General features: G+C 38.2%; 1 protein-coding gene across 4 annotated transcripts in view; it reads left to right on the top strand.

The window, feature by feature from the left end:
- Positions 1 to 26,803, top strand: part of SYT1 (synaptotagmin 1) — a 357,438-nt gene that overhangs the window by 81,454 nt on the left and 249,181 nt on the right. The window contains exon 3 of one of the 4 annotated variants that reach the window (XM_037390040.1): positions 26,582 to 26,630. The exons of the other annotated variants lie outside the window; for them this stretch is intronic. The gene's annotated coding sequence lies outside the window, so the exon portion shown is untranslated. The remainder of the gene's footprint in view (positions 1 to 26,581; positions 26,631 to 26,803) is intronic. 4 annotated transcript variants of the gene reach the window in all.

Genomic DNA, 26,803 nt, shown 5'->3' with positions numbered 1-26,803 from the left:
TCTGAGTATGTTAAATCAAAGTAGCATTGCTTGCCATAGCCTTGATGGTCTTCACCCAGTTGCTTTGATGTTTTCTCCAGGGATGAGGAGAGTAAGGGAAACAATCTTGTTCTGTTAAGATTCCTTGTAATTGCCAGGCTTGATGCAGTTTCAGTAAAACATTATGCTATAAGCACTCCTTTTAATAGAGGAAAAAAGTTTCTGTGTAAGTCTGAAGATTTTTGCAGGACTTCTATTTGCATGTCACAGTTCCCATATCAATTAATTGTTTATTCTTGCAAGGGCTTCAGGACTTCATTTAGGTTAGAGCTTTTTATGCTCTTTCTGTTTATTCCACTGAGAGCTTGTGGAAGTGGAGATCATTCACAGGTCACATGAAAAGCAACAACATATAAAGACAGTGAAATGTCAGGGCACTTCTCAGTGAAAGTTCACAAAACAAGTGAAACGCCACATGAAAATGCAAAGCAATATGTCCTCAAAGTAAATTGTCCCCAGAGAAAATAACTTACTTGGAAAGAATAATACTATTTGTTTGTGTTGTAGAGCAGATTGTTGTGAGACTAACTCTCAATGTGTGACTTCAGCAATGACTTTTGTTCTGCCCAAAACTTACCTTTTATTTTCAGTAATAAACACAGTACAGCTCTGTGCTGAATGTGGAAAAAGGGGGAGGGAGCAAATGAGAGATTGAAAAAATATTTTATTTTCTAATTCCCCTGCATCTGTTCCTGTTCCACCAAAGCTTGCAAATGGATTTTGATTGAAGTAGTAGTGGGTTCATTACCAGTGATAAAATTAATTTCTATCTCTGTTCACTATCCTGCGTGTCTCAGTTACAGGCAGTTTCCTCTGAGAATAAGAAATACTGTCTACAAATGTGTCTGCGAGTAAGTCAGTAATGTTATAACTCAAACTAGTTTAAATAAAGGCAAATGTTTTGGGATCTGAAAGCTGAATTTCCATTTGAACAATAGCTTCAAGGACTTGCATGCACATTTGGCTGTCTCATGCCTTGAGGTAGATTGCTATTAAAGAGGTTATCCACATATACCCATGAGCTACAGTATGTTTTACGGGAGTGTGAAATAGAATAAAGTTGGCTGTAAAGTAAATATGAAGTGGAAAAGCAAATGAAAGCAAAAATGAAATGAGAATTAATCCAGGAGAATTTTTAAAAATCTACACCAGGAACTTAAGGATGCAACAAAACCTGAGGATCTGATGCATAAGTCTGAACTAGAAATGCTTCTTACTCTCTCATCCAAGTTACAGAATTTGTTTGGTAGGTCTCTCGATGTTGTTGATGTCTATATAGTATGTTACAAATTGTGTTAAAGGGGATACTGTAATAAACAGAGTCAGCAGGAAATACCTTCTGAGACTTTTTGAGTATTAGGAAGCGCTTACTGAAACACAGAATAATTGCAGATGGTTAAGCATTACAAGGAGTCTTCTTATTTTTAAAAAAAATGCATTAAATGGGTAAAAATATTCCTTTAAGTGTTTTAGAAGCAATTTATGTTTAATACTACTATCCATTTAGAAATGTTTATGGTGTGTTGATTTTGGTGTTATTTTTTGCTTGTATTTGATGATAGTATCATGGATGAAAGGAGTTCTCCTGTTACAGGAGCTATTACTTCCACTATAGTTGCTTTGGGTGTTCTAAAAATGCAGAGCGATGCTCAAGTCAGCACTGAGGGCATCTCCACAAATCACAGAGGAAGGCTGTAAATAGTACAAGTCCAGAATCAGGAGGCCCCAGACCAACCAGTCTCAACAGTCTGACCCCATTTAATTCAAAAAGCCATGGCAGTTGATAGCAATACTCTCACAAGTTCTTTCCCCTTTCCTTGTCTTAGCAGTATTTTGTTTCTAGCCCACTTACAAAAAAAAATAAAAATCAAAAATTGAATAATAATCCTGGAATTCCCATTTCATTCTCATGCTTGTAAAACTCCGTTAACCATGATGGAGCATGTAGGACTACAAATAAAATACTATTTCAGCCAGCTGAGTGCAGCCAGTGGAGAATACTGGTGATCAGTTTTAGGACTTATGCTCTGCATACCTCAGTAAAAGAAAATATCTTATAAACCAATGTTAAACATCTCCCCACAAGGTAGAGGATGTTTCATATGTGTTCTGTAATTGTTTGAGAAAAATTACAATTTCCCACCTTATTCCAGATTTTGGCTTTTTCCTTTGGTCTTTGAAGGATTTTAGTATGTTTCTATATTTTCTGGTCAGTGAAGTCCTATCTTCTGGGAAGTTGTTGACATACTATCATGGAACTGTTCAAGAATCGAGGACTAAGGCATTGTTGCAATGAACACCAAGATTATGGGTAAGCAATGTTGTCACAGTTTGAAGACTTGTCTCAGGGCAAAGGTTGATAGACCTCAGACCTGTGTCTAAAAATAGAAATATTTTCATAACTTCTTTTTCTTTTTTTCTGTACTTTTTTGCCGCCTTTTTTCTGATTTAACACTTCCCTTCATTCCTCTTTTGGGAGCCGACATTCCACTGATAACTTAAAATCCCTAGGCTGTAGATGGATACGTCTTGCCTCCTTTAATCATTTCCATCTTAATGGTAAACCATTAAGCAACAGTGAAAACTGAATTTTACATAATCTGTGGTTAAAAAATTAGGGAGAGCAATAGATGCTAAAAATAATTTGTTGACATTTATTAAACAGTATATAACCTCCTTCTGTAACTGCCTCCTGTAACTTCAGATATCTTAAGATGGCAACACAGGTTACAATGAAATTTCTGGGGTTTGGCAATTGAAGATGAATCAGACATAGCAAAGGCTTTTTGCAGGAAAATAAAATTTCACAAAGTAATACAGCAGGTCTTGCTCTCCCTATAAGAAACAGAATAAAATTGCTGATGCAAAAAAGGCTTCTTTCTTCCCACCGCGCTGCATTTATTGTGTTGCAGTCTAAACTAGCAGCAATTATACATAAGCTGTTAAACAAAATGAGAACAATCAGTCTGCTCACTGAGCCAGAGGTGGTACTTCAAGTCCTTGCTGTTTCTCCCAGTCAGTCTCAGCATCAGTGATGGTCAGAAAATAGATGCTCATTCCCTTGCATATGTTTATATAGTGGGGGGGACATGACTTTTCTTTGCTGTTTGGCAGGCAAAAAAGAAATGAAAACCACTTTTGGGGAAAAAAATACAAGTGCACACCATACCTGGGAAGAATATACTGTTTTTTAACTGGATGGATGAAATGCCCACCAGATTGCTACAGGATGAAGCTAAGAAGCTGGCAAAGTTCAAAACAATTTTGAAATTACATGGCAGTGAGAATTGTAACAGTGAATTCTTGTGAGATTTTAGGGGGAAGAAAAAAACCCACATGTAGGGCAAAATAAATGATTAAGTGGGTTAGGTAGTGTTTCATGGAATGAATTATATTCCAGATAACTGTTGCAGGAGGTCACACACATTTTTTTTAATATTTAAATGACATTGATATTTAATGTCATTTGTCAGAAAGAGGATGCAAGATTAGGTGGACTTGAAATTTAGTTTTGTTCAGAAAGTCCTACCACAGGTTTGGTCAAGTGACGTAGAAAAAATTTTGTGGCTCAAAAGAACCCAGCAGGGTATTTCTGACCATCTTTACATCTGAACAAATCAGGATTAAGAAACCCCAGTGTAAAGTTCAGAGAAGATCTGTGATTCAAATCTAACGAGGATAGTTATTTTCTGGGCTACAGTGGACTCATGAGCAAACTTGCATGGGTATAGTTTCTTGATAGCATAAACCCACATTTTTACTAGAAGCAATGATCTTCTCATTGCCTCAACAGGACAGGGGGAGAAAGGAAGATGGAAAAGCTTGTGGGTCAGGATAAAGTGTAGGGAGATTACTTACCAATTAATTACTGTCACGGGCAAAACAGACTGGACTTGAGGAAGATGAACTTAATTTATTGCCAATTAAAGTAGATTTGAATGATGAGAAACAAAGACAAAAACCTAAACCACCTTCTTCCTTGTTGCCAGGCTCATCTTCCCTCCTTCATTCCCGGCTCATGTGTCTCCCCGTGCTGAGCAGTGCAGCGCGGTGGGGAGCGAGGGTGGTGGTCAGCTCCTAGCGGCTGGTCTCTGCCACTCCTTTCTCCTCACACTTACCTCCTCTCCAGCATGGGGGGCCTCCATGGGCTGCAGTCTTTCAAGAACTGCTTCAACGTGGGCTCTCACATGGGCTGCAGCTCCTTCAGGGCATATCCACCTGCAGTGGTGTGGCGTCCTCCTTGGGCTGCAGGAAAATCTCTGCTGCAGCCCCTGGGGCACCTCCTTACCCTCCTTCTTCTCTCACTTTGGTGCTTACAGGGGCTATTTCTCTGACTTTTCTCTCTCCCTCCTCACCACTGGGCAGTGGTTTTGCTCCATCTTTCATGCACTTCCCTGGAAGTGCCAGTATCTGGGCTGTGGTGCCCTGTGGGGGTCAGGCGGAGCCGGCGGGAACCGGCCGTATCTGGTACAGGCAGCCCCAGCCACACCTCACAGAAGCTGCCTTGCAGTGCCCTGCCAGCGCCCGGCGCCTGCGCCCCACACACCAGATTGTCTCTCAGACAGTTTAAGGAGCCAGCGAGGGTGAAGGACGTTTTCTCGGGTTAGTCTTGAAAACTTGAGGGTTTTTTCCTAACATGATTTCAGAGACACCTGGTTTCTAGTAATAGACCAATACTGATTACATGGGAGCTCTTATTCCTAAATGCCTCTGTAAGTATAAACAGATAAATCCCATCATGTATTTTAAGGAAATACTTTTTTTTTTTTCAGTGTGGCTGTGCATATGGTAGATAAAATATTGTTTTCTATGTTATGTTTCTGTATTTAGAATCATAGAATCATTTAGGTCAGAAAAGACCTTCGAGGTCATCAAGTCCAACCATTAACCCAGGACTGCCAAGTCCATCATTAAACCACGCCGCTAAGGACTGCATGTATGTGGTTTTTAAACACTCCAGGGATGGGGACTCAACTACTTCCCCAGGTAGCCTGTTCAAATGCCTGACCACCCTTTCCATGAAGAAATTTTTCCTCATCTCCAATCTAAACCTCCCCTGGCACAACTTGAGGCCATTTCCTCTTGTCCTATTGCTTACTACCAGGGAGAAGAGACCTTCACCCACCTCACTACAACCTCCTTTCAGGTAGTTGTACAGAGCGATAAGGTCCCCCTGAGCCTCCTTTTCTCCAGGTTAAACAACCCCAGTTCCCTCAGCTGCTCCTCATAAGACTTACCTTCCAGCCCCTTCACCAGATTTGTTGCCCTTTTCTGCACACACTCCAGCACCTCAATGTATTTCGTGCAGTGAGGGGCCCAAAACTGAACACAGTATTTGAGGTGCAGCCTCACCAGTGGTGAGTACAGGGGGACAATCACTTCCCTTGCCCTGCTGGCCATGCTGTTTCTGATACGAACCAGGATGCTGTTGGCCTTCTTGGCCACCTGGGCACACTGCTGGCTCATGTTCAGCTGGCCATCAACCAGCAACCCCCAGGACCTTTTCCTCCAAGCAGCTTTCCAGTCACTCTTCCCTGAGCCTGTAGTGTTGCATGGGGTTGTTGTGTCCCAGGTACAGGACCTGGCACTTCTCCTTGTTGAACCGCGTTCAGTTGGCCTTGGCCCATTGGTCCAGCCTGATCAGATCCCTCCACAGAGCCTTCCTACCCTCAAGCAGATCAATGCTCCTGCCGAACTTGGTGTCATCTGCAAACTTACTGAAGGTGCACTTGATCCCCTCATCCAGATTGTCAATAAACATATTAACCAGAGCTGGCCCCAGTACTGAGCCCTGGGTAACACCACTTGTGACCGGCCACCAGCTGGATGTAACCCCGTTACTGCCACTCTTTGTGCTCAGCCAGCCAGCCAGCTTTTAACCCAGCGCAGAGCACACCCATCCAAGGCATGAGCAGCCGGTTTTCCCAGGAGAATGCTGTGGGAGGCAGTGTCAAGGGCTTGACTAAGGTCCAGGTAGACAACATCCACAGTCTTTCCCTCATTCACTAGCCGGGTCATCTTGTTGCAGGAGATCAAGTTCATCAAGCAGGACCTGTTCATGAACCCAGGCTGCCTGGGCCTGATCCCCCAGTTGTCCTGCATGTGCTGTGTGATGGCACTCAGGATGATCTGCTCCATGGCACTAAGTTCAGGCCAATAGGCCTATAGTTCCCTGGATCCTCCTTCCTGCCTTTCCTGTAGATGGGTGTCTCATTGTCTAACCCCCAGTCTTCTGGGACTTCCCCATTTAGCCAGGATTGTTCATAAATGGTGGATCTACCAGAATATCTGCCTTGTAGGCCCTCCCCCTTATTCTTACCTCTAAACAGTCAACCATATTATCAACATCATTCAGCTCTAGGCAGTTGAAACACTCCCTGACATACAGAGCTACCCCACCACCTCTCCTTCCTAGTCTATCCCTTCTGAAGAATTTGCAGCCATTGCAGCACTCCAGTCATGCCAGTTATCTCACCATGATTCTGCGACGGTGATTATGCCATATCTTCCAGCTGCACGATGGCTTCCAGCTCCTCCTGTTCATTGCCCATGCTTCAGACATTTGCATAGATGCACTTCAGTTGTGCTATTGAACTTGCCTCCAACACTAGCATGCCACCCTCAAGCTCATCTCTAACAATCTTGGTTTTATTCCCTTCCCCCTCTGAATCTAGTTTAAAGCTCTCTTGATGAGCTCTGCTAAGTTCTGACCTAGAGTCTTTTTCCCCCTTTGCTACACATGAACCCCATCTCTTGCCAGCAGGCCTAGTACCATGTAAACTGACCGTGGTCATAACCCCCAAGGTTTAGCTGGTGGCATCAGGCCCAGAGCCATGTATTGATCTGTGTCACCTTCCAATTACACACCCCATCATTCCCTGCAACTGGCAGTACAGAAGAAAACAGTGCTTGTGGTCCTGATCCCTCAACCGTTTCCCCAAGGCCCTGATGTCTCTCTTGATTGATTTCAGTTTTCTTGTTTGGACTTCATTGTTGCCCACTTGGAAGACCTGTAATGGGTAATAATCAGAGGGCTGTACCAGACAAGGGAGTTTTCTAGTAACATCCCTTACCCAGGCCCCAGGGAGGCAACAGACTTCCTGATGGATTGGGCCCAGTAGGTGTATCAGGCCCTCTGTTCCTGTCATGACTAAGTACAGCTGAAAATTTGTGCTAGAAATGCAAACCTGCAGGGTTTTTTTTCTTGCCACACAACAATTTGGAACCCATCTGTATTGCAATGCAGCAAGTTTATTGTGCAGATCATGATGTGACAGAATTTTGCCTGTAAGCTTTCACATATGTTATTGAAAAGAAAAATATTTTCCTTTCTGTAAAATATTAAAAAATATTTGCCTTCCGTATCACTTTGAATGCAAAATTTACGTATCCCAGATGTGTAAAACGTGGAAAAGAGAGAAATTGGCAGGGAAGCTATGAACTCTGATAGGCTCTCAGCTTGCAGGCAGGAGGCAGATGGCCAGCTCTCCAGTTTGTTGGGGAGATCTGCTGTGTCCCTTCTTGTGCCCGCCTCTGCTTTTAGGGCTGCCTGTTCTCTGGACCATTGGTTAGGACACTGTGCTGGGGTAAATTCATCCCCTGCTGTTCTCCCACTATTTCTTTGGTAAACTGGGTGAATACTGATTCCTTCTGTATTATTTATAACTTCTGTCTCAGAGTCAGAAAGATGGTGGCCCAACCAGAGTGATACATTGTCCATTACAGCATGACAAACTGGTTGGAACTCTTGGCACAAAGAAGTGGTTTATTTTATCCTCACATGAAAAAAAGATGTGACATGAAACCTTGTATATTTTAAAAATCTGAATTCTTATCTGTGTTTGACAGATCTCATTGCTATGAGAGGTTCAAAATCTGTGGTTCTCTCTAAAATTTAATTATCTGGCATTTTCCAACAGCAGCTTGTCTACTACTGACATGTAGAATTTAATTTTGTTCAAACATCTTTTGTGTGTGTCTCCTTGATATTGGTAACAGTGGCTTGTGGTAGTGCTTATCTCCTTTTGATTCTGAAAATTTAATAAAGAAGGAAAATACAAAGTAATAGCTACATGCATTAGGCAGACATCCATCAAGTCTTTGCATCAGACTTGGCTTTTCAGATACCTTAAGAAACAGAGATCATAAAAGCAGCTTTGGCATGGCAAACATGCCCACAAACCCAAATAAATCATTGGCCAAACAAGGAATGAACCAAGACAGGTAATTCTTGTTCATTCATGAGTTTCTTTGTTCCATTTTCCAGATAATTTTCTGAACAAATTGTTAATTACTATTTGCCACGGTTATCTCTCTTCATAGGTACCATAACTGGACTCCTGAAGGTATGTGAAGCTTGGGTCCATTCCCCAAATTCCTGGGGTATGTGATGGGGGTAGGAAGTCAAATCAAACAGGGAAAGTTTACAGATAAGAGTAGTCAGCTGGAAAAAAGTGCAGGATTGCAAATGTAGAATTTTATCTCATCTGTAAAAGAAGTCTGTCATTAAAGAGCTGGGGATATAAGTATGAGCAGCTGTAGACATAGCTCTTGCATTGTCATTTCGAGTTTAAATGACTGAAAATACTGGATATTTACGTTTAGGGCATGTTTATATACATGACTGTGGTCTGTACTTGTGGATAATGAAATGGACAATAAGTGCATCCTGGTGTACTTATATGTACATATTGAGAGTATTTGGGGTAAGATGTAATATATCATAGAAAAATAGGAAATTCTGATGTTTTTTGTGTTCCAATACATGCACGGTTTAATTTGTGGAATGTTAGTTTGCAAGACACAATTTTTTTTTCTTTTTTTATTTTTAACATGTATTTCTTGATTGTACAGTGCTATATGTGCACAATGATGCTGTTGTGGGATTTTGACTTTGTAACTCTTGGTCTGAGCAGCCAGATTTAGTGATGACTGAAATGTGCATGGAGAAACCTGTATGTTTCATTGGCAGAGTATCTGATTTGATGAGAAGAACAGTGGAAATCTGCATTATATAGTGGGAAAACTAAAAGTATTATTGGCTTCCATGTAGCCTGTCAATAGGCTTTTATAGAAGCCTTAAACAAGTTTAAGCATTGCTGTGTGCAATGGAAGAGTCTGCATGGTGTGACCTGCTTCTCAGGAGAAGCACAGATAGAAACCTGATCACATCATATGATTATTTAAAAGCCTGTATGAAAGAAAAAGCAAGGTTGGGTGCAGCTGTGTGAAAACCATACCCCTGATGATCAGAGCACAGTTGAGGAAGGTGCATACACACTGATCAGGGATTATATATTTTCCCTAGGCGGAGGAGGCTCATATTGAGTAGCTAAGGTCATTTGCATTTCAGTTCCCAGAACAAATCCTGCTTGTGTGGTGGCTTCCAAGGTGGTTATTGTGGTATTGTCAACAGGCAACCTCCTGACCAAAGCACATGAGGCTGCACAGCTAGAACTAAAATAAAAAGCTCTGGAACAAACACGCTTTACACCCTTTACAGTGTCCAAGAGAGGACATGTCATGCACACTGTGCAGTGCCTTTTTTATGTATGCATATATAAGAGAGGATGGACAGGAGGATCTGTTATGGTGCATGTTAGCACAGCCAGCAGGTGGGACAATCAAGGACGTCTGGTATATTGGCTTTTATAAGTAAGGTTTAAAGCGTACTGGAATAGTACTAAAAAACAAGTTACAGAGGGAGCAGGTGGAGACAGGAGAGAGAGCTTCCATCTTGTCATGCCGTTTCATGTCTGTGTTAGGAACAGATGGCTGCAGTGAAATGGGTTCCTTTCCATTCTGTAACCCTGAATTGCCATTAAAAAAAAAAAAATGTAGCTTTTGTGGAGAAATTGCCCTCAGAGACATAGAGAATGCAGCCCTACCTTTCAGGACAGAAGAAGAAATACGTGACAGTGTATGGACATCCTTAGAATATGTGATTAGTTTTGGCAGGGAAGATGCAAGCTAGCTTTAGTGTATTTTATGAAAGACAGCTGTTACTACTTCTATTTGACAGCAGAAGTCTAACCTGCATCAGTTAGAATTTCCTTGTACTGCAGCAAATAACGGCAGTTAAATAAGATTGACAAATTGTTTCAGCACAAACTAGTTACACATGAAGGGTGTTGGCTGCAAAATTTCATTCCATTGCTGCAAAACTGTATGTAATTCATAGACGAGGGTAGGCCTGACATATTTGTAAGCTCAAACTCATTTTGTAAATAAATGGTTGTTTGCAACACAGTAATGTACAGATTAAAAAAAAACCCAAAACATATCTGTGCAATCTCTCTCTACTGCTGTGTATTCTTCTGCTTCTTTTCCTACTGGCAATCACATGGTTATTTCTAGATTAATACATTACCTGTATGTACTGTAGATACATACTGAAAGCGAGAGATTCCGATCATGCTACAGTGAACAGTGTTTTAAAATGGGCATTTTATTGTCCTTTATAAACAGCATGGAAGGCAACCAACCTTGCAAGTCTCTGTCATATGTTCTTGTGTGGAGAATGTTATATCATAAACATGAAAAACATACATTCATGAATGCAGCTGTATGCGTATAATGCAGGACCATGCTTATGGCTGCTCAGGCGTGTTTGTTCTTGAGCAGCATGAGGAAGCTGGATAGATAATGCTAACCTTCCAGTGATTCAGTCAGTTTGGTGTCACTGAGTCAGCTGTTTTCATTACAAATCAATATATTTTTTGAAAAATAGGAAGGACTTGAAAGACATTATTTTGAGTTGTGTAATTTTTACCTTAGCTTTCCCATCCTACTCTTTTGCGTGTCTGTGTAAGACTTCATTTATTATAGTGTACTAGTGATCTGCAGTTTGATGACACCATTTGAAAACCTTTTTTTTTTCATGTTGTTTTGTTGACAATGACATAGGAAGTGCTATTAATCCAGCTTTTGGAAAAAAATAAATTTGTTGAGATCAAAAGTTAACGGTGGCACAGTAACAGTGACACTGTGTGAATAAACTGGTTTGAATAAAATGAAAGCTGATTTAAATTCAAAATCCATGGAAAATTTGAAAAAGTAAAATGTTCAAGTATAGACATGTGTGAAGTGTTAAGGCCATATTCTTCCACTTCTGAGAGGATCACTTCCTCCCGGTTGGGTGGTGGCAACAGAACTCAACAGCCCTTCCTGCCCTCTAATACCACATTTTGAGATGTACAGGTGCCTGGTGAGGGATCTTCTACATAACTCGTGTCTGGGGGTATTCTTTTGAATCTGTGAATTCCCTGATTGGGCATTTCTTGCATTACAAGCTCTTTTCAGGGAAGGAGGATGTTCTACTCATATGTAAGTAATTTCCAGGGAAATCGAAGAGTTCCTTTCTCTTTTCAAGTACAGGTTAGCAGTGGTTGAATTGTGTCACACAGGCATCACAGCAAGCCTTCTGATCTACCCTGAGGTTTACAGGCACAGAAGTATCCAAAATAAGTTTTCTTAATCAAATTCAAGTGTTGTATACAGATCTTGTGAAAGGGTGACACCTTGAAATACACATTGTGTCCCACCTGAGAATTGTTGAGCCAACTTTTGCATATTTGTCAATGTTTATTTTAGTGTAACAATTTGTGGGTTAAGATGCTAGCCAAACACACAAGCCATTGTCATCGACTAATGGAGTCAGTGCTTGGCTAGGACTCGAGATAAATCTGAATCTAGTTAAAATTACAACATGATGTTCATTAGCCTCAGCAAGGGTAATTTCTGAGATAAAGTGTTGCTATCACCCAAAGTGTTAAATAAACAGTTGGACTAAGCAGGTGGTGAGCAGAGATCAATGACTCTCCATTAAACAATAGGTAATTTCTCAGTAGGAAATTCCTCACATTCCCAAAAAGGGTCACATACCAAATTTCTTATGCTGTTTTATAGCTGTAAGAAATCTGCAGTCAAGTATGTGTGCTCTAGAAACATGAAGAGGCAGAAAAAACTGATAGACATTTTGAAGGGTGATCTTACTTATCTCAAGGCTTCATTGTTCTTGAGGCTACTACATGCACGTAAGGTCTCAGCTTTACAGTGAAGTTCACCACTAACTTACTTGTCTGATGACTGCTTCCCAGTACTACAGCAAAACAGGTTAGGTTCGACTAGAAGTGCTGAAGTCCTGCACTTGGGTTGCAACAACCCCACGCAACACTATAGGCTCAGGGAAGAGTGACTGGAAAGCTGCTTGGAGGAAAAGGTCCTGGGGGTTGCTGGTTGATGGCCAGCTGAACATGAGCCAGCAGTGTGCCCAGGTGGCCAAGAAGGCCAACAGCATCCTGGCTTGTATCAGAAACAGCATGGCCAGCAGGGCAAGGGAAGTGATTGTCCCCCTGTACTCACCACTGGTGAGGCTGCACCTCAAATACTGTGTTCAGTTTTGGGCCCCTCACTGCACGAAATACATTGAGGTGCTGGAGTGTGTGCAGAAAAGGGCAACAAATCTGGTGAAGGGGCTGGAAGGTAAGTCTTATGAGGAGCAGCTGAGGGAACTGGGGTTGTTTAACCTGGAGAAAAGGAGGCTCAGGGGGACCTTATCGCTCTGTACAACTACCTGAAAGGAGGTTGTAGTGAGGTGGGTGAAGGTCTCTTCTCCCTGGTAGTAAGCAATAGGACAAGAGGAAATGGCCTCAAGTTGTGCCAGGGGAGGTTTAGATTGGATGTTAAAAAATTCCTTAACTGAAAGTGGTCAAGCATTGGAACAGGCTGCCCAGGGAGGTGGTGGAGTCACCATCCCTAGAGATGTTTAAAAAATGTGCAGATGCGGTGCTTAGCGGTGTGGTTTAATGATGGACTTGGCAGTCCTGGGTTAATGGTTGGACTTGATGACCTCGAAGATCTTTTCTGACCTAAATGATTCTATGATTCTATGGTTGTATTCTATGAAGCTGTTCTGAACTACCACCCTTATGTATGATATTAAGACTGTGGAAGATTTACTTCATATACTTATTCTGCTTACATAGGACTTTTTGGGAAAAAGTTTTAATGGATAAGGATGTAGATATGGATTCATTTCTCACTCTTTGTGATTAAATCTTATATAAACCTCTTTATACAATATGAGGGGAAAAGTCTGTTGTCTGCTTTTTCATTTAGCCACATCATGGCCAATTTCAGATTGAAAGCAGAAGTGTCAATGTTGGAAGTTGTTTTCCCAACATTTCCAACGTAGTTGTTTCAATTTTTACATGTTGGGTTTTTTTGTTATGCACCTCAAGCTTAATTCAGCAGTTCCTGAAGTTGTTCTTCCACTAATATGTAACCTAAGAATGGATTGAAGTGAGACAATTTGATGAGGGATGGGTTTGTGTCTTGACCCTTCTAACACATGGTATCTTCCCAGAGAACGTCATGTCCAGCCTGTTGATTTCACTTAGCTTCTTTTTGTTTTACCACAATGCATTGATGTTAAATGTTGGCATTTCAGGAGCTGGCAAATAAGCACATCAGTTGTCCTTGCCTGGAGGGTAAGAGAAATTACATGAAGGGCAGAGCAGAGGGCTGGAGGTGATTATACTTTCTGCCATAGATAATGCCTCTACATGTTGGCTCGCGTTTCTGTCAACCATTTTCTAGTCTGCTTCCATGTGTAGATACTAATGGAAAAAAATAAAATAATGGTGAATTGCTGTGGGATTATTTTTTTGTATTAAAAAGAGAAATTATTAACCATGTTAATATGACAGTATGATTTTTTTTCCTCATTATTTGAAGCTTACCTTATCAGTATTTTTCTTTTTTCTTTTTTTTCTTTTTTTTTTAAATGTTTTTGTGGTTTGTTTTGGGGTTTTTTTACCAAACTATGGTTGTTTTGTGTTTTTTTTGGAGGGGAAATGACTTTTATTCCATTTTAAAAACAAAAAAGTTTAATTTGCATGGATCAAGGTAAATGATAGGGTTAACCGACAGATTTGCATTAGAAAATTTCAAGGGTTTGTAGGTTTTTTTAAAAGTAAATTTTCTCCTTTAATGATCTACATAATAAAAGATTTTACATTTTTACAATGCAGGGCACAGCAGAAATTTTCCAAATTTTTATTTTGTAAATCTGGTATATAAGGTATCTGTTAAGCTACAAAAATGCTTAATTAAAACCACTTTAAAATAGTTTAGTAGCAAATTTTGGAAGAAGTTGTATGGAAAGAGTCAGTTTCATAAGTGAATAAAACCTGTCAGAGCAGTGTCCCCAATAGGTTAGTTGGAGTAGGAAATTAAAAGTTGTTATGCCATATGCTTTCTAGTCATCCTTCATAATTTACTTATATGAACAACTTTTTCTTGTAGGTGTGGTTTGGAGATGGAATAGCAATATATTTCTAGCTTCAAGATGAAAGATTGTGCCATACTCAGACCTAACCCTCAAAGACTTAATTTCTCTCTATGCCTATTTTTGAAAGTGTGCTTAGAATAATTCTTTTTTTCCCCCAATAATTTATTTCTTTACTGATCTTGAAACTATGTGGCTCTTAAGCATCAGCTTCAAAACTCAGGTGATTATACTGTAAACAGTCTGATTCTGTATTTATTGAATTCTTCTAAACTCTTGCCTCCAGCTGATTCAATTTATATTCCGTGTCAACATTAGCAGTGCATGTAATATAGCCTTGCTAAACATTGCATTTATGTGATGATTATATTGTCTCTGCTGCTAAATTAATATAGGAGATTCAGAAGAATGTCTTGTCCTTTGCCCATCCTTAGAAACCTGAGGAAAGGAGCAAGAGTAATTTAAATTCTTTCTAAATCATTAATTTGTTCAATGAAATAGTGTTTCTGTCTGTGTGTATGTATATTGAATCCTTCTATAGTTGCATTTTTTTCTGTGTTTGCAGGAAGGGGGTGTGGTGTGTATATGGATATATATACACATTCAGAGATGTTCTCATTTGTTCATGTACGTATGTGTGTATATATGTATAGGCATGTGGCAATCTTTAGCAGTCTGTTGATTATATAGGGATAAATTTGATTTACAAGATTGCAGAGATCATTCCGGAGATTATATTAAAACTCCTCTATAGCAACCATAGCCATAGTGTATCTATCTCATGATACATTTATAGAATCGTTAATACAGAAACCAGGTAGTTACTAATTTTTGTGGTAGATTTCAAAACAAGTCCAGCAACGGGAGTATCCACTTCAGAGAAGTGTGGCATAAAAATACATTTTATAGGAGCTCACTTTTCTCTTGGATAGGCTTCACAACATTAAATAGTTTGTGGTGGGCTAATATGATGCTAGCATTTAATGTACACTGACTTTTAGACAGTGTAAACATTAAACTTACCTTTCAAAAGTTTGAAGTGAAGAGGTGCCTGCATGCAGTCTAGCTGTTAAGCAGCCCCTCAGTTTACATTTGACAAAAAAGTAAATGTGAAATATGAACTCAGTAATGTGTAGCTAATTAAGATGTCTATATAGTAAAAATACTTCATCTTTTTTCTTTTTCTTTTTTAACATTGTCATTTGTTTGCAGTGGAATGGGAGTTGTTCATGTGTTTATGACCAGAAAGCACAGTAATATTTTCAGTGAGTGGGGAGCAGGAAAGAGCCAATATAGTCTTGCATCTACTGACACTTCCAGGCTCTAAAAATATTTTACAGGTAGGAATAACTTTTTATATACTGCATGGGGCTGTTCATGATGTTTTGGCAGACGACTACAACCTAGTATGAAATAAGAATAAGAATAGCAGACAAAAACATATGAAAAGGTTTGTGGATACAGAAGCATTAGAAAGTGTTAACTAATGCACAGATAACAACACATCCCTAGTGGTATTGACTGTAACAGGTGTACATCACTCACTTTTAGGAGCATTTTTTCTTCATTTCTTTCTCTAGGAGATGATGTTTCATCTAGTTGATGCTAGCAGTGCTTCTCATAGGGATGTATTTCTCATCTGATTTAGTTTTTCCTTCTCATATAATAATCTTGATATCTGAACTTAAAACTGAGTTTGTTTTTCTTCACTCTTCCTCTTGTGTTCTTTTCCTTTCACTTTAACTGATTTTAGTTAATTTAATTTCAGGTGCCACACCTATCTTTGTTAACGTCTGGCAGCTTTTGTTGTGTTATTGAAGATACGATTGTGTCTGAAGAGAAAGCTTTTCGAACCCCCTACATGCTTTTTCTCTGTAGAGACAAAACTTCTGTCTGGATTTTCTCTTTGTATGGTAAACTCTTACTCGCTTTCTTTACCCTGAGTATTTGTGAAGTACCAAATATACTCCAGAACAAGTAGATGTAAAAATGTCCATTAATTACTTCAGGCTAGTGTTAGAAGGTTGCTTGCTATTAGTACAATTGGAATAGTCTTCTAATACAAGCTCAAAGGCTTATGTTTGGAGCATCATTAACCTGTGAATGGAATTTCATATTGAGATTGCCTATAGACTGGGCTTCAATTTCATCAGCCTAGTTGGTGTCTTCCAGGTACCATGTACCATTCAGATGGGATGCAAATTGAACCAGTTTCTGGTTTAGGGTCTTGCAGCCAAACAAGATGCACTTAGAAGTCGGTGGGAGATCCTTTTGTTACAAAATTACTAGAGTTGTTTCATTACTATATGGCATTGAATTGGAAGGATTAATTCAGCTGATGTGAGTTAGAGTTTGTGATTCCATGAAATGGATTTTTTAGAAATTATATGAATGTGGTTATGTTGGGACTAATAAAGATCACATAGTTAGGGGGCAGCTTGAAAGAAGTTACAAGATGAAGCACAGAAAGAGAAGTGATGATTTAGATAAGGCTTTTTGTTGAATGTATAAGAAACAAAATCTGAGTAGATCAGGAGAGGCTTTGCAACAAATGAGCAAGAATTAAGGAGAAGGTGAGAAGATTATGATTACCAAGAAAGAAAGAAGTTAGACTGCAGACAGTATTTTTCACTTTGAAGAGAAAAAGTGCTGATTGTTTGATTTTAGCAAAGAAGGAAGAATTTAAGTGAAGGGCAAGTGTTAATAAATATCCTGAGCCACAGCAGAAAGTTTCCTATTAATGAATCTAAGCACCAAAGAATAGATGAGTCAGAATATGAGTAAAGGTTTTAGAGAAGTCGAAGTGTTCTGGACTAGCCATAGTAAGTTTGAGCTGCTAACAGGCCATTTAGAGTAATGCATTGGAAAGGAAGTCAGAGATGCAGAACAGGGAACTGTCTGGTTGTGAAAAAGAGATGAGTCATTGACTTACAAATTATAGCTGAATCCACATAATATTCACCAGAGGTAAGATCAAGACATAGGAGAGTCCAGTACAATAGAGGGAAAAAAAAAAAGATAAGGCAAAAGGTGGATGAGTGAAAACTAAACTACAGAACCACAGAGTCTGAGATAGCTGTTAAGAAAAGGAGTGTAGACAGTAATATGAAAGGCTGTAGAGGTGTTAGGATGGCAGGATTTAAGACTTGTCAAAGGTTTGATCAGTTTAGTAGGAAACACTGGTAAGGAAAGAGCAGGACACGCAGAAGGGGAAGTGATGAAGACAGGGCTGTGAGATGAACAGTAAAATGGCAGATGGAGTGAAGATCCTTTGATTTAGAATGTATATGGACCAGTAAGCAGAATCAGAGATTATTGATAAACCGAATGGAGTAGGAGCAATGGATGAAGTCACATAGTGTAAGTATGGTAGTGCAATGAGCAACAAGTAGCAGGGCAAGAGGAAGATGCTTTAGTCACTAAACACAAAAATAAATGAAAGAAGAGGCAAAGGAGAGAAGAAATAAGTCTAAGCCTATTGATTTTCTTTCAATTAGAAGCCTGAGATCTTGAACAGGTTATAAAAAGGTGATGGTACAGTAATAGGTCCTGCTTTTCAGTATTCAGCCGTGAAAAGAAAGTTTTGAAATACCAAACAACTATTGTGTGGTTAAAGATTCAGACATGTAATATTCTGCTCAAACAAACAGTGAACACCAATCACTGTGATTATATTTTACCACACGTTGGAAGCTGAGGAAGAATACAGATTCACCAACTCTATCCAGTTGCCTTTGGACAGATGCAGCCATTGTACCCACTGGCAAATAGTGATACTGAATATTTGAGCAGCTGTGAATCCTATTAACAGTTTTTCCAGTACCATCATATGTTCCACTGCTTCTTGTGCAACACAGAGAAGTAGTATTTTCCTTTCCTCTGGTATATTACTTCCTTGTCCATCTTCCTATCCTTATTTTTCATTCTGCTGCATTTATAATCTGTACAGTACTTTTACAAGTTCACTGGTACCTGGTATAATCATGTTATTCTTCTTTCAAATACTGAACAGATTGAGAACTCTTGAAGCCTTTCATCTTAAAATAACCTTTTAATCTCCAGATAAGTTTTCCAGGTCCTCCCTGCTAAAGAATTTGGACATCCTTGACTTTAGTGTCCTGAACTGCTAACAAAATTTCAAGACTGGTGTAGAAGATACGTATATAGCTTTCATTTTGGAGTTTAGCCTTTTTTTTTTTCTTTTTTTTTTTTTTTTTTTTTACCAGCTCTGCTGTAAAAATACAAATTCCACCATCTCCTTTTAGATTCTGGTAGCCAGCTATTTCTATTTTTTTTTGCCTCAACAGCAGTGTTTTCTGACTAAATCAAGTAGCAAAATCAACTCCTAGTCAAAGTCATCCATTTCTACAAATGGGCAAAACATTATGACAGCTAACAGGGCGAAAGCTAGCAAAGACTAACTAGGTCATGCTTATACCATCAGCTCAAACATCAAGTAACTGAAAATTTTAATACCTGAATTTATTATTACCTGCTAAATCAATATGCTTTCTGGAAAAGTTTGTCTTCAGAGAAAGAAATTTTTTGAGCATGGAGGAAAGTAGCCTATGTAGAAGGCTGAACAGTTCAATTTGACAAAAGATATTTCCTTTCCAATATGAGTATTTAATTTTTGAAAAAATACTGGCCTGTAACTTGCAGAAATTTTGGTTGTGAGTTCATTAGATTTCCCTTTACTAAATGCTGCCATATCTTTCTTGCAATTTTTGCAATTCACACATTCCTTGTCCTTGCAGAATAAGCAAGTTTCTTCCATTAAGTTTGATACTTTCTTGAATCTTGTCTATTAGAAGATTGCCTTGGTCATATTTTTTCCCATTGCAAAGGTAAATGGCTATGTCATTTTTATCTGCTTTGTGTTAAGAAAAGCTCAAGCTCAGAGACTAAGCCTTTAAAATCATTATATACAGGTACTGCAAAGATTAAAACCCAGAGAAGTTATATATAGCCTCTGACATGAGGATTTTGTTCAATGGAACCATTATTTCTCTTGATTTATAAATAATCCCCTTGCTTATGCACCCTAAGACCATAGTAGCCTTTTCAAACATCTGCTACACATGACTGTGCACAGATGACCACTACTTTTTGCTGTGGTACCTGAAATGTGATATGCAGGTTTATGTTGGTCTTCATTTACTTTCACCAAATGTGCATGCAACACTTACTATCTTAAATTTCATGCTCCTATCATCGCTCCATATTCCTGTTCTGCTTAGTCTTCCTCACTCTGGCAAAATTTACTTTACTACATTCTTTTTATTTGTAAATCGTATTCACAAAGTTTAGTTAATTAATTCTAGCCAGTTTTTAATGTATTAATATGAATGGTAAATAAAAATGTCACATTACATTAGAGTATTATAAACCCAAGCTGTGCTAAAGAAGTGGTTTTATGAGCTGATAGTTGTAAGTGGTTTGTGGGAAACTAATTTGAACAGGAGGAATAGCATTTTTAATATTTTTTAATTTTATTTTTAATACTTAGGATATTGTACTCAAAATACATAAATAAAATCAGTAAATGTTAAGTTCTTCCTTCAACATTTTAGCTACTCTTCAAATATTGTTGCTGTTATTGCTTAAGTTTGATGGCAGTGTCAAACACATCTAGTGCCTATCATCAAGACCTCTGTACAAGCTCTGTGCTAATATCTGTGATGAAAACCCTGAACATTGCTGATACTCAGGAGACTTGTAACTGAGATTAGAAGTGTGATGTTGGGCTTTGGTTTTTGACTTTAGATTTGTTTGGGTTTTGTTTGGGGGTTTTTCCCCTGGGTTGGTTGTTGGGTTTTTTCCCCCACAAAACGTGCATCTGTCCTTTAAATAGTATTGTCCATATTTAAACAGCTGTGATCTTCAGCTGAGTATCTTTTGTGCTGTCTGTAATTACAATGCTGTGCAAAATGGCTGTTCTATTTAAGATAATTTGTGATATATGAGGGTAACATTTAAAGTAAATAAGCAAGTTTTTCAAAATCAGAATCAATTTAAATATTAGGTAACAGCAGCAGTGGCAGAAACATGGGCCTGTGACTGACATATTTAAAGTAAAAAATACATTTCTAAAAATAGTAAGTATTTGAGTACATGTCAGAGTTGTTGGCTAATAACTTTCTTTTACTTTTTTTACTATTCCACCGAGGAAACCCACAAACCACTGAATGGCTTTCCTTTCTCAAAAATACAATTTATAAAAGAATTCCTGTGCAACCTCTCCCTTACTCTGTTCAGAAAATTTCCTTCCCCTTTGCAATACATCTCTACCTTTTCACATGTCTTTGCTTCCCTCTAAAATTTAGTGTCATGTTTCTATTAACTTCTAAATTCCTGAGTTAAACTGTTTCTTCCTGCTCCCCCAGATAGCTTTCACTTGTTCCCTTGCATTTTGGATTTTAGTACTTCTATTCATAGACTAATTATAAGGCCCTAGAGAAGAACTTCATTTGTCCTTTGAAATGCTCCTCCAGTTTGGTTGAAATGCAGTCTGTTAAAATTACCCTTTTGCTGCTTCCTTCTGATGAAAGAATTGGAAGCTCACCAAACTTGCTGAGTATTCCCAGCCTAAGTTTGACTGCACTGTGGTTGCAATCAAGTGTCCTAATACGTACAGCAGTTTGAAGTGTTTGATGAATGTCAGTTCTATATAAAATCAGATTTAATGTCAAAGATGCACATTTTTCCGGTGTCTTGTTTTTTAAGTACCGGTATTCTGCTCTAGAAACAAAAGAGACCCAGCACAGGCAGAATGCTATGGTTGAAGTCAAAGTCAGAGACTTTTGAATTAGCAGGTTTCATTTAACTTCATTCAGGTTCTTTCAGATATTGGTGATATTCATGGAATTCTTGGAATTGATTCAGTAGAATAAAAGCATTCAAATTTAACCTAAAAATAAGATCTGATGTGGAACTTGTAGACATCTTGAAAGGAAAATTATGAATTTTCTGTTTGTTTACAGTCTCACAAGATATATTTACACTTTTTTTTTTTTAAGTTTAGGGTATCCACAATAAAAAGTTTCTTTCATAGCTCATAATAAACTGAATTTCCATTCCCTCCATTCCAAAATATACTTTTTTCTCCCAGTTTTGCTTGAAATTTCCATGGTGTTAATATCCTTTCTGAGAGCTATTGTGGTAGGATTTTGTTACTTGAAACATCCACTCTGAAACAGAAGAGCTGCATAGAAATACAGTGAGAATACCTTGAGTCTGCTCAGGAGCTGCTGAAGTAGTCCAGGCAAGTGGGTTCCCCATAGTTTCTTCCTGCCCATCTGCTTAGTGTCCACTGCATGACTTGTGTAAAACCGTGCCTTTCTCCTCCTCTCCCCCATCATCTAGTGGATCTTCCAGGTGGACACAGAATTCTGCCTGAGCTCCTCTCAGCTGGAATACCAGCTTTCATCTCTGGGCTGTGTAACTATAGCTCAACGCAACAGTTCAAGTGTATAGGGAAAAACTCTGCTTGTGATACATTTTTATCAGCCTGCTTTAAAAGAATTTGAGAACTACTTTTTACAAACTGACTTAACCACACCATCATATCCTCCAAAATATTCATTTTCTCCATTGTGGATATGAATTTCTGATGCCATATTGATAATTTAGTGTGACAGATGGGTTAACTAGGGGACAGTACATTTCTAGGGTATTAACTAGGGGATACAACATTTCTAAACTTCCAGCTCCTTGACTTCACAGCTTTAACAAAACCATTGCTGAGTGTTTGTTTAATCTCTACATGTGAGTCTGTAAACAGTTCTGCATGTTGACTGAGTAACATACATTAGACTGAGAGCTTCGTGTTGCTTCTCTATGAAATATGTTCTTCTTTAAGGTAACAAATAAATAACTGTAGTTGAACAAGTAGCTAATTTAAGTCCAGTAGTTCATTAGATGTGTAGGTAAAAGAGTTACTGGAGCCTGCAGTAACATAGCTCATCAGCATAAACATTGCAAATCAAAGCATGTTACCGGTGTCTGATGAAAGCACTGTATCTGCATTAAACAACTTGATGAGTACTTACGGAATGCTATAGTGCTGTCTCCAAGTGTACCCTCAACAGCTTTCCTTAAGCAACTTTTTCCTTGCATTGCAGCAGACACACAATGTGGGAAAGAATACAGACAGATTATTTGGCTGTCTTTATTTGTATAAAATATTTTCCTTTTTTATACCTCATTTTACTAGCAGCTATTCCACATTGGCATAAATAGAATAATCTTTTCTACCAATAACCTTACAAATTGCTTTAGAATGCCACACTTCACTGTGTAGTGACACTTGCACTCTGAGCTGCTACAAAACCTCGTTTTGTGAAATAAAACCCATGTTGCTTTACATGGCAAGAGAATGCATACTACATTCATAGCTCATATAGAATTTGACAGTTCAAAACTAAAACAAATTATTTGGAAGGTTAACTGTCTTCTTCATTGACCTTGATAGTAATAATGTTTGTGCCCTGGAATGTAAATGAAACACGTTACCAAGGTCCTTCTCCATCAAAATAAATTAACAGCTTTTTAATTTACCTATTTATGAACTCTAGTTATTTTCAAACATGTAATTTCAGTCTACCTAAATCAATTTAACCAGGGACAAGGCTAGGATGTGACTCATTTGCTTCATGCCAGTGGGTAGCATTATGCTGCTGAAGAAAGAAATTCTGACAGATTTGTGTGCCTGAGAACCTTCTTGGCTGTTTCCAGTCGACAAAATACACACAGTAGCTAATGTCCAAGCATGGGATCCAGTGTGTGAAAAAGATCTCATCTGAGGGAGATCTCATTATACAGTATACATTATACAATATACTATATATATATAAAAATATCTATATAAATATTATATCAATATATAATACACATTATGCATGCTCAAATCTATTGGGACAATTTCTTCCAATAATTATTCCTTTAAGCCCAAGAGATTATTTCTGATGTACCTCTACTTTGTAACAGCAAGGGTAACCCAAAATACGAAATGTATGTAACTGTAGAAATAAAAGTTGGCAATATAAAGAACTGTTCCTCAATTGACAACAGATAAGAAACGTGATTACATGAAGTCAGTACAGAATCAAACTATGATATCTGTTTTCACTGCTTGGCTCTACAGAGGGCAAGTTGAAAGGGATTCAGTAATTCTGATATAGATGGCAGTCAGCACTTCCTGTAGAGCTTTCAAGCTTTCAATTAGGAAAATTATTCTTGCCTTTACCTTGTTCTGTCTCTTCTTTCATGGCAGTGAACTGGAATCCTGGCCTGAAAAAATGTTACAGTTTCTGTGTTTGGCATCATGTCAAGCTTTCTTTACATACACTACAGTATATAGATAACAGCAAAATATTAGCTAATGCTGGACTATAACTAAACTACAAGGTGCAAAAATGCCTAGCAAAAAATTGCTTTTATATTTTTGTAATCCATTGTTGCCAAAATCAGAGGTTCTTAACTGTATGCTCAAAGAACAATTTCTTCTTATGTTCACTAGCTTTTCAATAAAATTTACATCACTTTTTACAAGCTTGGAAATGGAAATCAGTATGGTCATATCTGAAAGGATAGGCTAGACTATTAGGGAAAGCTATTTTATTTATGTGTTTTGAATAGAATTTTGATTCACGTCCCTTTATTAAGCAAATTCTTGACAAAGAATACAATACTATAAGGCTCCTAGATGGCAAGCAAGAACAAATATAATGTGAGAGCTCTTGAACTCAAGCAAAGAAAATTGAGTGATACTTCAGGATGACTTCAGACTGAGGAACATGAACTGCACTTGATTTTAAGACATGTGAAATCATTATGCCACCACGGCCCTCAGTGAAAAACTAGTTAATGTGCAGCTTGGGTTGGGTGGTTCACTTTTCATTTTGAAGGTCCAAAGGCAAAAAATAGTTACATGTCTTGGTGGGTTTGGTTGTGTTCACAACCACATATTATGTGTTACAAAAAAGAGAGAAATGTTCATATTGTCACTGTTATACAGGATGAGTTTAATGTGAACATGACCTCTAACTAGAGAAGTATGTTCGCAGACTTAAAAATGCTTCATAATTTTAGTTCTGCCTCCTGCATGACCTTGTAGTGTACCTCTGCAGCCTCTTGGCCTGCTCAGTTTGCTCAAAATTGCAGGTTGGTTATAATCTTTACTTCCAAGATTCCAACTAACAACATCAGTCTTGTAGTGCCGTGTCTGCTAAAGGAATGTCATGCTTTCAGATAGTTGTGCTATCAGGGTGAGAAATACTTGTTACCCATACTAAAACCTATTGTTTGATTATAAAAAACATCCATATATTAATTTACAATATTCAACAGGTCTGTGGTTCAAGATTATGTTCTTTTCCATGTCCAACTATAAACGAGCACTTTTTTTCTTCTGGGGAAGGGTGTGTAATATTCTGAAGTCAGGCATTTTAAAATAATTTCAGAGTATAAAACCAAACTGTAAGAAATGCAAAATAATTTGGCATTGCTTTTGGTTACTGTATGGAGAACTGAACCACTTGCAGGGATAACAGTAAGTATGAAGTACAAACATTTCTGGTTTTGTAGGTTAATGTCAAGCACCAGAAATCTCTCGATTATGAACTAGGATGTTGAAGCTTCCACATGTTTACAGTGCAGTAGCTGAGGCATATTTTCATAGGAATATATCATAATCATAGGAAGAAACTACTGGAAATAGAAATTGCCTTATTCTTGCTTAGTACTTGAAAACAATGAGTCAGAAAACCAGAAGAGATCAGGAGGTCAAAGAGCAGGGGGGGAAATAACAGGAGAATTAAGCTGAAGGAAATAATTGGGGAAAGTATTGGAAACTGGACAGAAGAGTCAAAAAGAACAACTACATTTTGTAACAATGTCAGGGGATGACAGTTAGAGACAAAGACATGGAATATGTTAAGGAATAAGAGGTCAAGAAGGGTTTGATTTGGGAGCAGGAGAAAGGAAGGCAAATGGAGGAAGAAAAGTAAAGGGAAGGTAGGAGGAGATAGACAGAAAGGGAAGGATGATTCCTGTTGAACTGATTGAAGAAGTTAATATATCACATGACAGCAGAAGAGGGGGAGATGAAGTGAAACCTCTATACAAGTAGAAAGTGATATTCATTAGGCCCGAAAAATAACTGCTTCATGGCCAGGCTAGGAACCGAGCTGAAAGGGGACAGAATGGATTTGTAGTGAAAGAAATTGATTTGGTCCCAGCTTATCACCCAAGGGCATTCAGACTGAACAGAAATAGGAATGGAATTTGGAGGTTATAGGTCAGAAGAAGAATGAGGAGGAGGAATTGCAAAATATATGCTCATTTAGCTGAAAATAGCTCTATATTGTTTTAAAAGGAACCTCATATTTCATGAAATCCATCAGCTTTGTCCTGACCTCAAAACATAAATCTCTTGTAAAAACTGACCTAGCAGAGAACTAACAGACAATTTACTTTTTGCAGAGTACAAGATGTCCTTTCATTCCCTGGGCAGTGTTGTCAGTGCTATTAACACGTATATCTAAAAGTTTTTATTTCCAACAAAACAAAAATAAGCATCACTTTCAAAGGTTCCTTTAAAAAAAAAGCAAGCCACATTATCTAAATAACAACAAAACAATCATTGTTTCCTATCACAATGTATACAAAATTCCACTTCTTAAAAATCAAGAAAACTAATTTCATTTTTCTCTCCTAAAACTGTGTAATGTGCAAGGCTAAGTATGCAAATGGAAGGTCTTTGGGCAATTAATAGCAACGAGGAGTTGGATTGTTATCTCATAGAATGTATTCCTGCTATGACAGTGACTAAGACTCTGCATTGTGAACCAGCCTTGCTTGTACAAGGGGAAGGTACGAATCCAAACCATAAAGACAAGCCTTACTTCCAACAACTTTTCAGGTAATACATTAAATGCAAAGCATTCCTCAGGCTTTAAGATTCATGGTACTTCTTATACAGTAGGTAGGTAGAGAGTGAAAGCATACAAGATTGTCTAAAGTAATTTCTGCTTTCATATAACAATACATTTTATAAACCTTCCACTAAAAAAAATATATTGATGGAATCAGTGGCAGCATTACAAATGTACTTTCATGGTATAGTAAAAGGCATGCTGGAAGAACTGGATGAAGGAGCCATTTTATATTAAATACATAATTTTTCTCTTAAGTCTTCTAGTTGTTAATGCAGTAATTTTCAAATCATTAAAGATTACTTTTTTTTTTCAGTATCAGTTTGCACAGCTCACCGGAAGACCCCTTTGGATATCAAAATTAGGTATTTGTAATGCTTTTCATGTATTTGAATATTTACAGTTTTCATTAACAGAATGTCCTTTTTAACTTAGAGAGGAATGAGAAATGAGCTGATAGCAAAGCCAGTCAAACTTTTTTCCCTAGAAGAACTGACTTGCAGATCTGATCCTGCCAAGGCTAAAATAAGTTTTAATG

This window comes from Falco rusticolus, chromosome 5 (genome assembly GCF_015220075.1).
Source record: "Falco rusticolus isolate bFalRus1 chromosome 5, bFalRus1.pri, whole genome shotgun sequence".
NCBI lineage: Eukaryota > Metazoa > Chordata > Aves > Falconiformes > Falconidae > Falco > Falco rusticolus.
The sequence above is the reverse complement of the archived record's forward strand: the minus strand, read 5'-3'. Positions and strand labels throughout refer to the sequence as shown.